The sequence below is a fragment of the Peromyscus maniculatus genome, chromosome X (genome assembly GCF_049852395.1).
Source record: "Peromyscus maniculatus bairdii isolate BWxNUB_F1_BW_parent chromosome X, HU_Pman_BW_mat_3.1, whole genome shotgun sequence".
Classification (NCBI taxonomy): domain Eukaryota; kingdom Metazoa; phylum Chordata; class Mammalia; order Rodentia; family Cricetidae; genus Peromyscus; species Peromyscus maniculatus.
Window position 1 is genome coordinate 109,289,612 of NC_134875.1, and position 14,869 is coordinate 109,304,480.

The 14,869-nt window shown below is 35.6% G+C and overlaps 1 long non-coding RNA gene across 1 annotated transcript in view; it reads left to right on the forward strand.

Annotated features, from left to right (window-relative positions):
• The window catches only part of LOC121825770 (uncharacterized), a 104,184-nt gene extending 91,451 nt beyond the window's left edge, over nt 1–12,733 (forward strand). The window contains exon 3 of the long non-coding RNA XR_013048045.1: nt 9,162–12,733. This is a non-coding gene — a long non-coding RNA (uncharacterized LOC121825770). The remainder of the gene's footprint in view (nt 1–9,161) is intronic.
• Nucleotides 12,734–14,869: the final 2,136 nt, after the last annotated feature.

Sequence of the window (14,869 nt, forward strand, 5' to 3'; positions counted from 1 at the left end):
CCTGCCCATTTAATCCTCCCACTCCAGTTTTTTCTCTGTTTCCTTCCCTCCCCAGTAGTCCCTTACTAGATATTTAACCTCAGTGGATATATGTATAATAGCACACATATGGAAGGCTTAAAAGCTAGCAGCCATGTAAAAGAAAAAAACAAAATATTTGTGTCTTGGAACCTGAGTTACTTTACTCAGGATGACTTTTTTCTAGCTCCATCCATTTACTTGCAAATTTCATAATTTTATTTTTAACAGCTGAATAATATCCCATTGTATAAATATATCATATTTTCACTATCCATTTCTCAGCGGATAGAGAAGTTGATTGTTTCTAATTTCTGGTTATTATGAACAAAATAGCAATATAGAGCAAGTGTCTCTGTAGTCTAATATAGAGTCCTCTGGGTATATGCCCAAGGGTGGTATACCTGGATCTTGAGGTACACCAATTCTCAGTTTCCCAAGGAACTGCCACACTGATTTCCACAGTCACTATACAAGCTTACACTCCCACCATCAATAGATGAGTGTTCCCCTTTCCCCTTGCCAACATGTGCTGTAATTTATTTTATTGAACTTTGTCATTCGAACTGTTGTAAGATGAAATCTCAAAGTAACTTTGATTTGCATTTCCCTGATGACTAAGGCTGTTCAAAATTTCTTTAAGTGTTTCTCAGCCATTTGGCTTTTATCTTTTGAAAACTCTGTTTAGTTCTATACCACATTTTAATTATGTTGTTTGTTTTCCTGAGATTCAGACTTTTTTTCAGTTCTTTATATATTTTAGATATTATCCTTCTGTTGGATGCACAAATGGTATACCTGGATTGTGAGGTACATGATGGTAGGACCCAATATTTTGAATTACATTTGTCTGAGTGTTTTTAAAATAGGACAGTTGAGGCTATTTTTAAATAATAAGTTACCCTCAACTTTGTTCAACTCTGTGTGTTTTATTAAAAGAAAACAATCTAGAGGCCATTAACTTTTAATAATTTATGCATAAGAAATTTATGTTAAAAAGAATTTACCTTTGTGTAGAACCTTCTGACACAGAATTATATATTTTAAAAAGCATTTAACAAGATGTCATGAAATGAAAAGTGCTTAATCTCAACAACTACAGCATTACCATGCTGATGCAATCAATGCATTAATGATCATTTCTCAAATGTTCAGCATGAGATTTTGAAGAAATAATGGGCAGGAAACGTATCCATATAACTTTAGTCCCTGTAGTAAAGTTGGTGCCGTTCCACTCTAAATGCATCTCTCTCTCTCTCTCTCTCTCTCTCTCTCTCTCTCTCTCTCTCTCTCTCTCTCTCTCTCTCTCTCTCTCTCTCCCTCTCTCCCTCTCTCCCTCCCTCCCTCCACCCCCCTCTCTCTCTCCCCTCTCTCCTTTTTTTTTTCGAGATTACACTGCAATGCAATATCACAGCAAACTCCCAGATCTTCTGGTTCTTACACTCCCTGACCCCTTTCTGCAATGTTACCTGAGCTTTAGATACTTGAGTGCTTTGTTTGGACTGCACTCCACAACTCTGTTGAAAAGAGAAGTTGGCTCAATTGGGCATAAGGACTACTACACCTCCTCATTTAGACCCTGGTGAAGGAGGTAGGAAGTCTGGATGTAGCACTCAATCTCCCTTCCTTAATCCAGTCTGGATGCATAAAGAAAAGGGTGTCTTAGTGGTTTATCAAGAAGATATCTACAGAAGTACTTTTCATTTTCCATGGGTCTCAGAGAAAATGTCCCTATATACTATTGGTAGGTGTAGAAAGAATACAATAAGGTGCCACAATCTCTCTCTCTCCCTCTCCCTCTCCCTCTCCCTCTCCCTCTCCCCTCTCCCCTCTCCCTCTTCCCTCTCCCCTGTCCCTCTCCCTCTCCCCTCTCCCCTCTCCCCTGTCCCTCTCCCCTCTCCCCTCTCCCCTGTCCCTCTCCCCTCTCCCCTGTCCCTCTCCCCTCTCCCCTCTCCCTCTCCCCTCTCCCCTCTCCCCTCTCCCCTCTCTCCCTCTCTCCCTCTCTCCCTCTCTCTCTCCTTTCATAAAATAAAAATTTAAGATAACAAATGTGATTTCAAAAGGAGTAAGTTACTATTGAATTCTCATCTTCCTGTCCCAGGTTCTTACTTCTTCCTGGCCCATATAACTAGTATACTAAACAGAAGATATTTATAAAGATACATATTATACACTAACTGTAATTAAGGCTCAGCTTACAGAAGCCATCATTTTAAAGGCCAGTCTTCTTTCTGAGATCAAGTTGAGCTATCTTCTCAATTGGGTCAAATCTATTCATAATCAGATCCAATAAAATCACAAAAGAGTTAACTGTAAACATTGCACTTCCTTAGTTTTCCCACCAGAATGACAGAAAATTAACTTTCATACAAAGTATCAGAGGCCATTCTGAGGGAAATATACCTAGTTGTTTCGCCATTTCAGCATCACCACCCAGACCAAGGAAGTGACCTAATCTTCACTGATTCCTCAGGCTTTTGTCTTCAAAATAACAAGTTATCTCAGTATTACTCCAAAAGCAAAAGAGCCTATTAAAATACTAGTAACCTTGTTATCTAGATGCCTTAGATAGAGACCAGTACCAAGCAAACTCTGGCCTCTAGATCTGACCTAAGATCTAACTTATTCATGATCCCTATGAATATATTTTCTACATCTTAATGATTAAAAATAAACTTGATATTTGAAAATCATCACTGCCATTTCTTGTTAACATATTTTATTTCTGGTAATTCTCAACAGGAAAAACATAAATGGAAATGCTCAGACACACATGAACAAGAAATCTTGCTTGAGAGCTGATATGTGTTCAAAAGACATTTCTGGATAAACCTGAAGAAATTCTTCTTTTAAAAATGCAAAAGTCAACCTGAAAACCTCCATTTCAGTTTTCAAGTGTTGCTTCCTTCTTTTCTAGACAAATTAAAACTTGTCAGTACAAGCTACAAGGCTCATCACATTCATTTTTACTAAGAACCTGCCCCCTGTCTTTATAGCTTTGAAATGTTTTCAATACATCATACCCTGGTCCTGAAGAAGATCCCTTTGAGGGGTAATAAGGTATGATTCGAAGCCAAAAGCTATTTCTCCTTCTGAAACTCAAGTCTTTGTGACATCCAATAGAAATCTGGCTCTTTCCCACAACAGTTTATGGTCAGTGAAAACTGAATTATTCAATGACCTGGGCTTAGAAAAGCTTCCCTCTCGTTTCAGGAGGGAAGAATGCCAGGACTACAAGTTCTCTCATTTGGAGTGCTGCACATGACACTGCTTTTCATAGGCGCTGGATAATGCTGAAGGGCATGGATGCCAGGAGTTTTGTTCTGTTTCATTTATGGTTTCACCATACCTTTAAAGCCATTTGTCTTTCCCATTTAATGTCTTTCCAAAAAGCCATTCCCCTGAGTCATTCGAGAGTAGGAAGAAGTATGCGAGCTCTAAGATATACCTAAGATTCTTCCCAATCTGGTTGGAGGGAAGTTTCCCAAAAGCATTACTTCTAACCTTCAATTATTTCCACTCACATTGTACCCCACTTTTTATGAAGACAAACATTACTGCAGTGTCTGGGTATAGCCTCAATGTTTACTTCTGGTAATAGTCAAAGATGTGCTAATTTGATTTTGGAAAGTGTAAAAATCATTTTGGAGGGATTTTTATGCCCTACACTCTTTTACTCTGCTACAGAGAATAATCAGGGGAATATTCCATAATGCACAGTATGTAATAGTTAGGGAAGCTGGAAGAAGATGGAAGCATGCAGAAGGCCTGGATTCTTCCTTTGTTTGATTTCACACAAATTATCATATAGTTAATTTTGAACTTTTCTTATCAAATATAGTGAATACCCCTCATCTCTACTCACATCCCAATCAGGCCTTCCCATCTCAGTAACATGCCAACTGCCAACACTTTTTATTTGGATTTTCTCTAGTCTCAGGCTCTTTGGCATTTTAAATTTAATTTCTTTATATATACAGGAGCTCAAAACCACCAAAAACCATTGCCTCCCACAATGTTCTTTGACCAATGAATGTGGTATATAAAAATTTAGCACCCTTGTCTTTAAGGCGCAATAACCTACTCTGGTGTACCTTGTGGATTTAAGCAGTACCAATAACATAGCCTTTATTTGCTGAATTCCTTTCATTATTTCACCTCTCTATTCCTATACTTGTGTCTCCTAAGGTAGCACCCTATACTGGCCTTGAATCTGTGTTTATGCATCTAATTTGAAGAAATGCTATTTGGGAATGTGTGGTTTAAGACAAGACAATGAGCATTTTTCTCAATGAGGCTCACAAACTGAGTCCACCCTTTCCTGTACAACCCTTGCTCACTTCCTTTACTATATCTACTCTACACACAGATTTAGCCATAATCAGCTCCTGAATCCTTAGAGATAGAAAGACAGAGATGTCTTAAGATGTGTATGCTATATACTCCTTTGGAATGCTGTGAACATGTATCAAAAGGCTTCTAAATTCACAAAATAATGTACAGGGGTTCTCCAAGGAAAACAGTAGCAATGAAATGTAACTGGAAACAGGCTTCCATATATGAATATATTTCTATATACTTGCATAAAGAGTCAAGACATGTCTATTCTTACTTTACTTTCTCCAGAAGGCAGTGAGACTTGTAAGTAAATCATGATTTTACCCAACTCCAAATGTTCAGGTTTCTCCAGGCTTGTCAGTACCAAAATAAGAGTAAAGATTCTGAGTCACAAAGGGTGAATCATTATGGAACTCACAGGTTATCTCTTTTTACATATTCTTTCATTCCGTCCATTTTGAACCTAGAGATAGTCTCCTCAATTTGTGCCTAATCTAAGGAAGTACACAATTGTATTTTCTGGACAGATATGAGATTTCTGCTTTCCTTGGTTACTGTGATTTCAATCTTTTTCAATATTTTCTCCAGTCTGTCTCATCACACCTCTAGCCCCACTTGCTAAGGCCATCTTTCTTATGATCACAGTATCTTTAATGATGCCTACAACGTTTTTCTTACAGTGAAATATATTCATCGTATATAGGGTTGAGCATTATAAAGACAATGTCTCTTAAGTTTATCATTTACTTTGATCACATTCATCATCCATATCCTCTCCCTTTTCACCCTTTTCCTCCCTCTAGTGCCCCCTTTTCCTAACCTTCCATTTGCTTTCAAACCATATGTGAATAGATATGTATATATGCATGTATATGTGTATGCATCTGTATCTGTATATAATTGTATAGATCTGTAGGTTCAACAAACAAAGAAATGGTGACCTTTGTCTTTCTGGTCTGGTTTATTTTTTGTTAATATTATATCTCCAGCTGCATCCATCTTACAGAAAATAATATAATTCCCTGCTTCTTTATAGTTTAATAAAACTCACCCATGCATATATATATAACATTTTCTTTATCCATTCATCTGTTGGTACTTAAGCTGACTCCATAACTTAGCTATTGTGAATAGTTATGCAATATATATGGATATGTGTGTATTTCTGTAGTATGTTTACTTAAAAATCTTAGAGTTTGATATATATACACTGAAGTGTTATAGTTGGGTCATAGTAGTTTTTTTTTTTTTTCATTTCTTAAAGGATCTCCTTTCTGGTAACTCAGGAAACAACATCAAGAAATAACAAAACAGACACAAGCAACCAACAAATCAATAAATGAGTCAATGAAATGAAAAGATGGCTCTCAAATGATGAAGTATAAATGACCAATAAACATATGAAGGAAAATGTTTAGCGTCATTAGTCATTAAGAAAATGCAAACTAAAAATACACTGAGATTCGGGCATTTGCAACAAAAATTTCAACGAAGACTACATGATACAAATGTATTGATTTTTACTCAAACCTTAGGAGCAAGCAGTGGTTATAATCAAGAATCCATATGCAAGGAATGATGAGGAACAATTAATAAGAAAAGCCCCTCTGGAGATGGTGTCTACATATATCTCTACTCTTATATCAACACTAAAACTTTTTCTTCCATCAACACTAAAACTTTGCTAATTAGTATAACTAATAGAAATGAATTTATACTGGTGAAATTGTAGGTTGATAATCATGGCATGAAATGTTAGAAGTACCTGCTAGTAGGTGAAGTTAGTGGTGTTCAAAATGCATTTATTGGATAAAGTACTTGAAAGTCACAACCAATCTTTATATAAATAAATTAAGAAAATATAACATATGTTTTATATTTTCCATTAGATTTTGCACATTCTTTTTAACTATTAATCCAGAACACAGAGCCATTTGGAATATTCTTGATCATATTTATATAGTGGGCAGTTTGTCAAAGTCTACCACTACAATAATAACATAATGTTTGCTTCAAGTAAACATTCTATGCAAGTACCAGCAAAGAAAGATTTCTGTTCTTTGGAATCATATGGCTCTTCTTGAATGCTTGCTAATAAGTGTCTGTATGTTTAACAATATTTGACTTAATTCTCATTACTATAAAGTGGTAATGGATATGTGCCAACCTTGCCTATCTCTGTATATTTATGTTCAATATAAGCATATGAACTGTAATAATCAGATTGTCTTTCACCTCTCACCCTATACCTTAATCAAAGATCCTCAGTTACAAAATAGTGTAGACTTCCAATTATGTACAAGAGCATCATGTTGACACCATAGTGTCACCATCTTCTGTTGTGATAACTGGATGGTTTGATCCTCTCCACTACTCTGGTTTCCAACTCTGGTCTAGGATGAGTCTGTCCTACCCCTAATTTTGCCTTCAATGATAAGTTTTGTACTTGTGATGGCTGATTTCTTATCATTACTGGTATTAGATTCCTTCATCCATTCATTCAACAATGAAGAATTAAACACCATTTTTGTACCATGTGGTATTCTCAACACAGGGGATGTGCCTTTTCCATATTGCTCTGTGATATCTATCATGCCATGAGTAATGATAAGTAAAAGTGTGATTTTTTTCATAGAATAATTTCATACAATACTAAGTGCCTTGAAATGTAAAGTGATGAGCTGTAACAGTACAGCAGAAAACCAGCTACTTTGGAAATGATGGTTAAGAAAACCCTCTGGAGGATAATAAGCAAACTAAGCAGAGATCTTATAGTGCTCTCCACTGAGCCTTCTGCTATTTTATTGGGATTAGCAATCAGTGTAATTTACAATGAAGTTGACTCCAAGGACCTTACAAGTTCAATTTGAACCTTTTATAACAGCCAGCTCCTCATCAGTGCTATACCTCATTTCTTTAATCAAAAATGGCCTAATCAAAATGTGAAAGAATCCCTAAGAAACCAAGATCTGCTTAGCTTTCTGGAGGAAATATAATGCACAATTATAATGAAATAATGACTTTTTTCATTGAATTGATGAATTGGATCAGTTTGTATAAACTGATTAGTTTAGTTTAGCATTTTGTAGTCATCACAAATAAACTAAAAATTCAGTCAAAACCCAGCTTAATTCAATTAGTACTGATGGGGCACTGAAGAGCATAAAAGCTGAGGTGCAGAAAGGTCTTTGGAGAATCATGTACCCAAAAAGAAAACAAGTTCTACAAAATTAACCTTAAAATGCTCATGCCCACTTCGAATATTCAAAGTCCTGCTTATATTGCTGCTTAACTATAAACATTTTAACTATCAGATGGTTTGTTGTGAACTATTCTTAATTATAAATATAAATATATGAAACATTAAAGGGAAAAATCACCCACCATTTTTATTTATCTCTCATTTCTGGTGCCAAAAAAATGTATTTTGTTTTAGACCTAAAAATTCATAAACTTTACTATTTCTCTTTTTTGAGATTTATATTCATTGGCATACAAATAAAATTGTTTCATCATAACATTTTTTTTCAAACCCAATTTGTATCTATTTCTCTTCCCCCTCTTCTCTCCTTTCTTGTGCCCTCCCACCACCACCTTTCTGCCTTCATGTCTCATGTGCCCTATTGTCCCGCTCCTTTTACAAACACCTTTTGTTCTCCTCCCATGGCAGCCTATCTAGTGGCATAGCCATTCTCTCCCCCCCCCTCTCTCTCTCTCTCTCTCTCTCTCTCTATATATATATATATATATATATATATATATATATATATATATATATACACACACACACACACACATATACATACATACATATGGACATAACACACATACGTATATATGGCCTATACATATATTTTTGTTGTGGTACCATAGTGTCTCTGTCTCTATAGCTCCATAGTTAATTTTATATATAAAACTTTATAAGCTAGCATCTGCACATGAGAGAAAAGGAGGCTTTGTGTCTCTCTGAATTTGAACCACCTAACTTAATACTTTATAAATCCATCTATTTATTTCCTGAAACTTTTATAAATTCATTTTTCTTTATAGCTGAGTAAAAGTCCATTGCTCACATATGCCACAGTTTGAATTTTTCATTTCTCGCAAATAATGCAGCAATAAACATGGATGTACAAGTATCTCTGTGGTAAGACTTAAGAGTCCTTTGGATACACATCCAGGAATCATATAGCCGGGTCATATGGTAGTACGGCTTAGATATTTTTATTTCCATTGTGGCTTTATTTAAACTCTTACCAGTAGTGACTATGGGTTCTTGTTTCCCACATTTCACCAGCATTTGTTGTCATTTGTTTTCCTGATCATCGCCATTTTGACTGGAGTAAGAGAGAAGCTCAAAGCAGACTTAATTTGCATTTCCATAATGACAAAGGATGTTGAACATCAAGAAAATTATTGGTCATTTGTGTTTCTTCTTTTAAGAGCAGTCAGTTCATTAAACAATTCATTGCTTTGCAGGGCTTTGGGGGAGGATCTGTGTTTACATTTACTGCTCTTTATATATTCTAGACATCAAACTCCTGATGGAGGTACAGCTGGCAAAGATTTTCACACATTCTGTCTGTTTACTCTGCTGATAGTTTCCCTTGCTGTGCAGGAACGTATAAATTGCATGTAACCCCATTTGTTGATTCTGGAGATTATTTCCTGTGTACTTCTAATCCTGTTCAGAAAGTCCTTACCTACACCTATAGCTTGGACTGTATTCTCTATGTTCTAGCAGTTGCAGGACTTCAAGTGTTTAATGAAGGTCTTTGATTGATTTTCGTTTTATTTTTGTGCAGGATGAAAAATGTGGATCTGAGTTCATTTACCTGAAATTCTGCCAGCACCATTTGTTGACTAGGCTGAGTTCTTTCCAGTATATGTTCTTTGCCTTTATCAAAAATTAAGCAGCCACAGCTATGTGGGTATACTTCTGGTTCCTCTCTTTTGTTTCATTTTCACTCCATTGATTCTGCCAGTCCAGGAGCAGGTAAGGTCTGTCTATAATATGGTACATTTTTAATTTTCTTTTTTCTTTTTGGTGTCATAATGTTTTTATTGTATAAAAGTACATCTTTCATATCCCCTATGGTAATATAACAATCTTTTCCTAATTCCCCCAAGATTTTTATCATAAGGCATGTTAAACTTGTTAAATACCTTTCTTGTATCTATGGGGATGATTGTGTGATTTCTGTCTTTAAGTATATCTATATGGTGGATTAGATTTATGATTTGCATGTGTTGAACCAAGCTTAAATTCCTAAGAATAAGGCTACTGTATTGTAGTGTATGATTTTTTTCTCATTTTCATTGGTTATTTGAAAATTTTATACAATATACTTTAATCTTATTCACTCCCTTCCCATTCCTCTCAGATCTGTCACCCTTCTCAACCTGTTTTAATATGTCCACTTTTATTTTTTATTAAGAAAAATTTTTATTCATTATACATACCAATCAAAGATGCTCCTCTTCCCTCCTCCCATTCCTCCAGCCTCCCTGTCCCAACTCACCCCCCCATTCCTTCCTACAAGAAGATAAGACCTCCCATGGGGAAGTACATTTAGGAGAGGTAGGTCCAAGCCCCTCCCCTTGCCTCAAGGCTGTGTGAGGTGTCCCATCATAGGTAGTGGGCTCCAAAAAGTCTGCTCATGCACCAGGGGTAGATCCTGATCCTACTGCCAGGGGACCCCCCATGCAGATCAGGCTGCACAACTGTCTCACTATGCAGAGTGCCTAGTTCAGTCCCATGCAGGCTCCACAGCTGTTGTTCTAAATTTCATGAGTTCCCATTAGTTTGGTTTGATTGTCTGTGTAAGTTTCCTCATCATTATCTTGATGCCCTTGCTCGTAGAATTCCTCTTCTCTCTCTTTGACTGGACTACTGGAGCTCAGCCTGGTGTTTGGCTGTGGATCTCTGCATCTGTTTCCATCAGTTACTGGAGAAAGGCTCTATGATGACAGTTAGGGTATTCAGTGATATGATTACTGTGATAAGCCCATTCAGGCACCCTCTCCACTATTGCTAGTAGTCTAAGCTGGGGCCATCCTTGGGGATTCCTGGAAACTTCCCTAATATCCATTTTTTCCCTATCTCCATGATATCTGTCTCTATCACAGTATCTCTTTCATTCCACTTTTAATTTTTAAAAACACACTATCAAGTCTTATTTATCCTTCCTACATGCTCTTGTATGTGTGGCCTTCACTGGAGGATAGTCAACTAACCAGGGAACACAACTTAAAGAAAACTAACTCTCCTTTTTCCAGTAACTATGAAGTGCCCATAGAACCCAAGATAGGGATGGAAGTTTATGCCTATCTTCCTTCAACATGCTAGAATTTTTGTCTGTCTTACATGAACTTTTATAGGTTTGTGCATGATGTCTCAACTGCTGTAAATTAAATTCTTATATAAAACTTCCCTGCTGTATGAAGAAAACTGTTTGTTTGTACCCATCCACCATCTCTGGTTCTTAGAATCTTTCCACAGTTGTGCTTTGGAAGAGGAGGTGTGATATATATGTCTTATTTAAGGATCAGCATTCCATAGTCTCTTATTTTCTGAAACTTGACCAGTTGTGGATCTCTGTGTTAATTATCATCTGCTACAACAAGAAAGCTTCTCTGATAAGAGCTGGTAGACATGTTAATCTAAGGGTGTAACAATGAGTCACTTAAAAAGCAGTTTAATGCTATGGCCACTTAGCAAAAATAATAGCGGTAGGTTTTCCCATAAGGACTATGATCTGTCTATAGCCACAGGTTTTGAGTTCTTATAACATTGCCAGGTATGGGTTTCATCTTGTGAAGCAGAACTTAAATTTGAGAGTGATTGGTTATGCATATGATACTTGTGCCACTATTGAACCAATAGGTGTATGTTATCAGGTTGGAAGTTATTGTAGCTCCCAAGGTTCACAGCTGATTAAGACTGATGATTATTTTTCTCTTCTGGTAGTGTGAGTAGCATCTTCCAGCACAATGAAAACTAGACAGTAGGTATGAAGCTTCCAGGTGAGTATCAAGTTCAAGAGAGTAACCAAGAGCAGTGGCAGTCACCCGCAATGTTTGAGGATCTATCTATCCACGAGAACTTGCTAACCGAAAAGTACAAAAGCAACATTCCTGGCACTAGGAGTTTTTTTTTTTGTTTACCTATGGTGTCTAGTAGAGGCACTGTTGCCCATTATAAGGTAACTCCATTTTATCTCTTTTTATTTAGACATATGTATATATTTTAAGAAGCTTCTATGGTAGAAAGTTTCCATTAGCTTATTTGAAAAGTCTTTAGTGTTGGTTATCCTTCTCAGTACACCCATCTCTACATTTCCCTCTTACTCACTCTACTTAACTCTTCTTGTTCCATTATTACTTTTTAACCCTTTGTACTGTTGAAATAAATATTCATTATCTTGAAAGACCCACCATGACACCATATTAATTTCCTGAACTTTGTGTATATTCCAAATGGAACATGCATATATGAAGATTCAAAGTTGATATCCATAAATGTAAGAAAGCATATGATGTTTGTCTTTCTGGGTCTTGATTACCACACTCAGAATGGTTGTCTCCAGCTCCATCCATTTCCCTGTGAATTTAATATTTTTTCTCTTAACAGATAAATATCATTCAATTGTAAAAATGAACCACATTTTCATTGTCTATTTATCAGGTTATCTAGGTCATCAGGCCATCTATTAATGATCATCTAGGTTGTTTCCCATCCTGGCTAGTTTGACTAGAGCATAAATTGACATTGATGAGCAGGTTTTCTATGGTAAGATATAGAGTTCTTTGAGAGTATTTCCAAGAATGTAGAGCTGAATCATATGGTATATCTATTTTTAAGTTTGTGAAGACCTCCACACTGATTTCTGTAGTGGCTGAACCAGTTTGCACATTCTCCAGCAATGAATAAGTCTTCCACTTCTCTGGACCCACACCAGCATCTGTCCCCATTTGGTTCTGCTGTTTGTTTTACAACTGATGAGGGAGAGATTTCCAGAGCCATACCTGTGTCAGTTTCTGCAGTGGAGAAGACTGAAGCTAATTCGTAGGTTGAGGTGAAGCCTTGTCTTACAGATTCTGAACTCACTGTGTGACAGGCAAGCAGGAGTGGAGCTTTGAATGTACTTCTTCTAACCTCTGAATTATATACCATTTCCACACTGCTGTGCAAAATCTATGTTGTATTTAGTGTTTAATAAAATATTCCATTGAACCATTATATCCTAATTGTGTTACTCTCTCTCATGTTTTGGCTATTAGGACTATTTTAAATTTTTATTGTTATTCTAAAAATATTTTACTGCATAAAACATTTCTAGAATTTGGATTATTTCCTTTTTCAAAAGTTCCAAAAGGAAAATTATTAGTCTAAAATTTTAAATAGATTTATATTTATCCAAAACAAAAGCTGTTAGTTTCCATAAAGAGTCTACTAATATTCAAGCAGCAATAGTAAAAGACAGCCATGAATGTACTCATACTCATTAACAATATTTGTAAGGCTTTGCTATTCCTTTTGATTATAACTTGTCACATTTTCTCTTATGAATTGTCTTTCACATCTTTTTCTTAATAATTCTTTGATTTGAGAATTGGTTCATATGTTTTGACCCTTTGTAAAATAGAAATAGTCTGAGACATTTCTGCAGCAAATATTTTCCTAGAAGCCCTTTTATTTCCTTTTGCATAGATTATAAAATATTATTTGCAGCCGGGCGGTGGTGGCGCACGCCTTTAATCCCAGCACTCGGGAGGCAGAGCCAGGTGGAACTCTGTGAGTTCGAGGCCAGCCTGGGCTACCAAGTGAGTTCCAGGAAAGGCGCAAAGCTACACAGAGAAACCCTGTCTCGAAAAACCAAAAAATAAAATAAAATAAAATAAAATAAAATATTATTTGCATATCTTCTCCTTTGTAACTATACATTTCCTGTGCTTAGTAAGTCAGAATCCTCTGCAATAATTTTGATAAATGGTCAATGTAATTCATTGTAAAATTTTATATGTAGAAACGTGTTCCATTGTATCAAAAATTTATTTGTAAATTTATTTACTGTCTTCATCTTTTTTAGTCAGGGTCTTACTGTGTCGCTCTGGCTGGTCTCAACCTAACTTGTGTCAACATATTTATACTGTTTTTTGTAGGATCTTCTATTTTTATCTACAATAATCACTATATATTAACTGTGGCAATAGAACATTTACATTCAATTTAATTATTAATATGGTGGACTTGAAGCCTATAACTTCCTATTTCTTTGTTATATCTAATATTGTCTCTTCCCTTCTTTGAATTAGTTGAATATTTTCATTGCATGCTACCTCATTTTTTGGATTATTATCCTACAATCATTGCTTATTTTGGTAAATGCTTTGGGTTATATTACTTTCACATATTTCTGTTTATCTTCAGATGAATTCTATGTCATATATAGTATAAAATCCTTACTAAAATTATATATTATATATATATATATGTTTATATATACACATATATATTCCCTCCTCGTGTGTGAGTGTGTGTGTGTGTATGTGTGTGTGTGTGTGTGTGTGTGTGTGTGTGTGTGCTGTTAGAATACATTGTTAATAAATTTGGTAGTTCATATATTTTATTATGGAAAATGTACATAATGAACACCTTATCATCTTAATCCTGTTCATTGCTACAATAAAATTAGGTGAACTTTGAGCTACTATCACTATCATCCATCTCCAAAATATTTTTGTCTTCTCATCCCAAATCTCAGTGCCCATTAACAATAATTGCCATTTCTTTCACCCCCAGCTTCCACTTTCTGACTTTATGAATTCCTGTAACTCATATACATCATTAAATCAAAGTATCCATTATGTTTTTCTTTTGTGACTGACTTGTTCCTCCTAGCATACTGTTTTTGAGTTTCACTTATATTTTAATGTGTATCAGATTTCATTGCTTATGAAGGCTAAGCCATAATCTGTTATACATAATGTAACACATATTTATGCATTTGTCTCTCTGTGGACATTTTGGTTGTTTCTCATTTGAGTTCTTGTGAATCGTGCTGTGATGAACATTGGTGAGCAAATGTCTGTAAATGTTTATGCTCTCAACACTTTCCAGTGCATAGTTTCTTTAGTTGCTGGACTATATAGACCTTCCATGACAGACATGTACCTTTTGAAAAAGTTTTAAATAAAAATTGAATTGCTATGTGCGTTCTGTTTCTACTTATAATCTGTTCTGGAGGTTGGCATTCTTTTGTGAAGATCCATATTTCCAAAGTGTATTTATAAAGGTTAACTATTTGTTCTTACTGTTGACCTTTAGAATAAAATCGTCAATTTCCAGAAAAGTCATTTAGGATTAAGAATTGAATTTCAGACCGTATAAAATATAACTCAGAGAGGAAAAGCAGAAAATAATCAGTCTTTCTGTCTTATAATAGATAACACTTTTCCATTTCAATGCAACAAGAAAATGTTTGTGATTTATGTATTCTGCTTCTATATA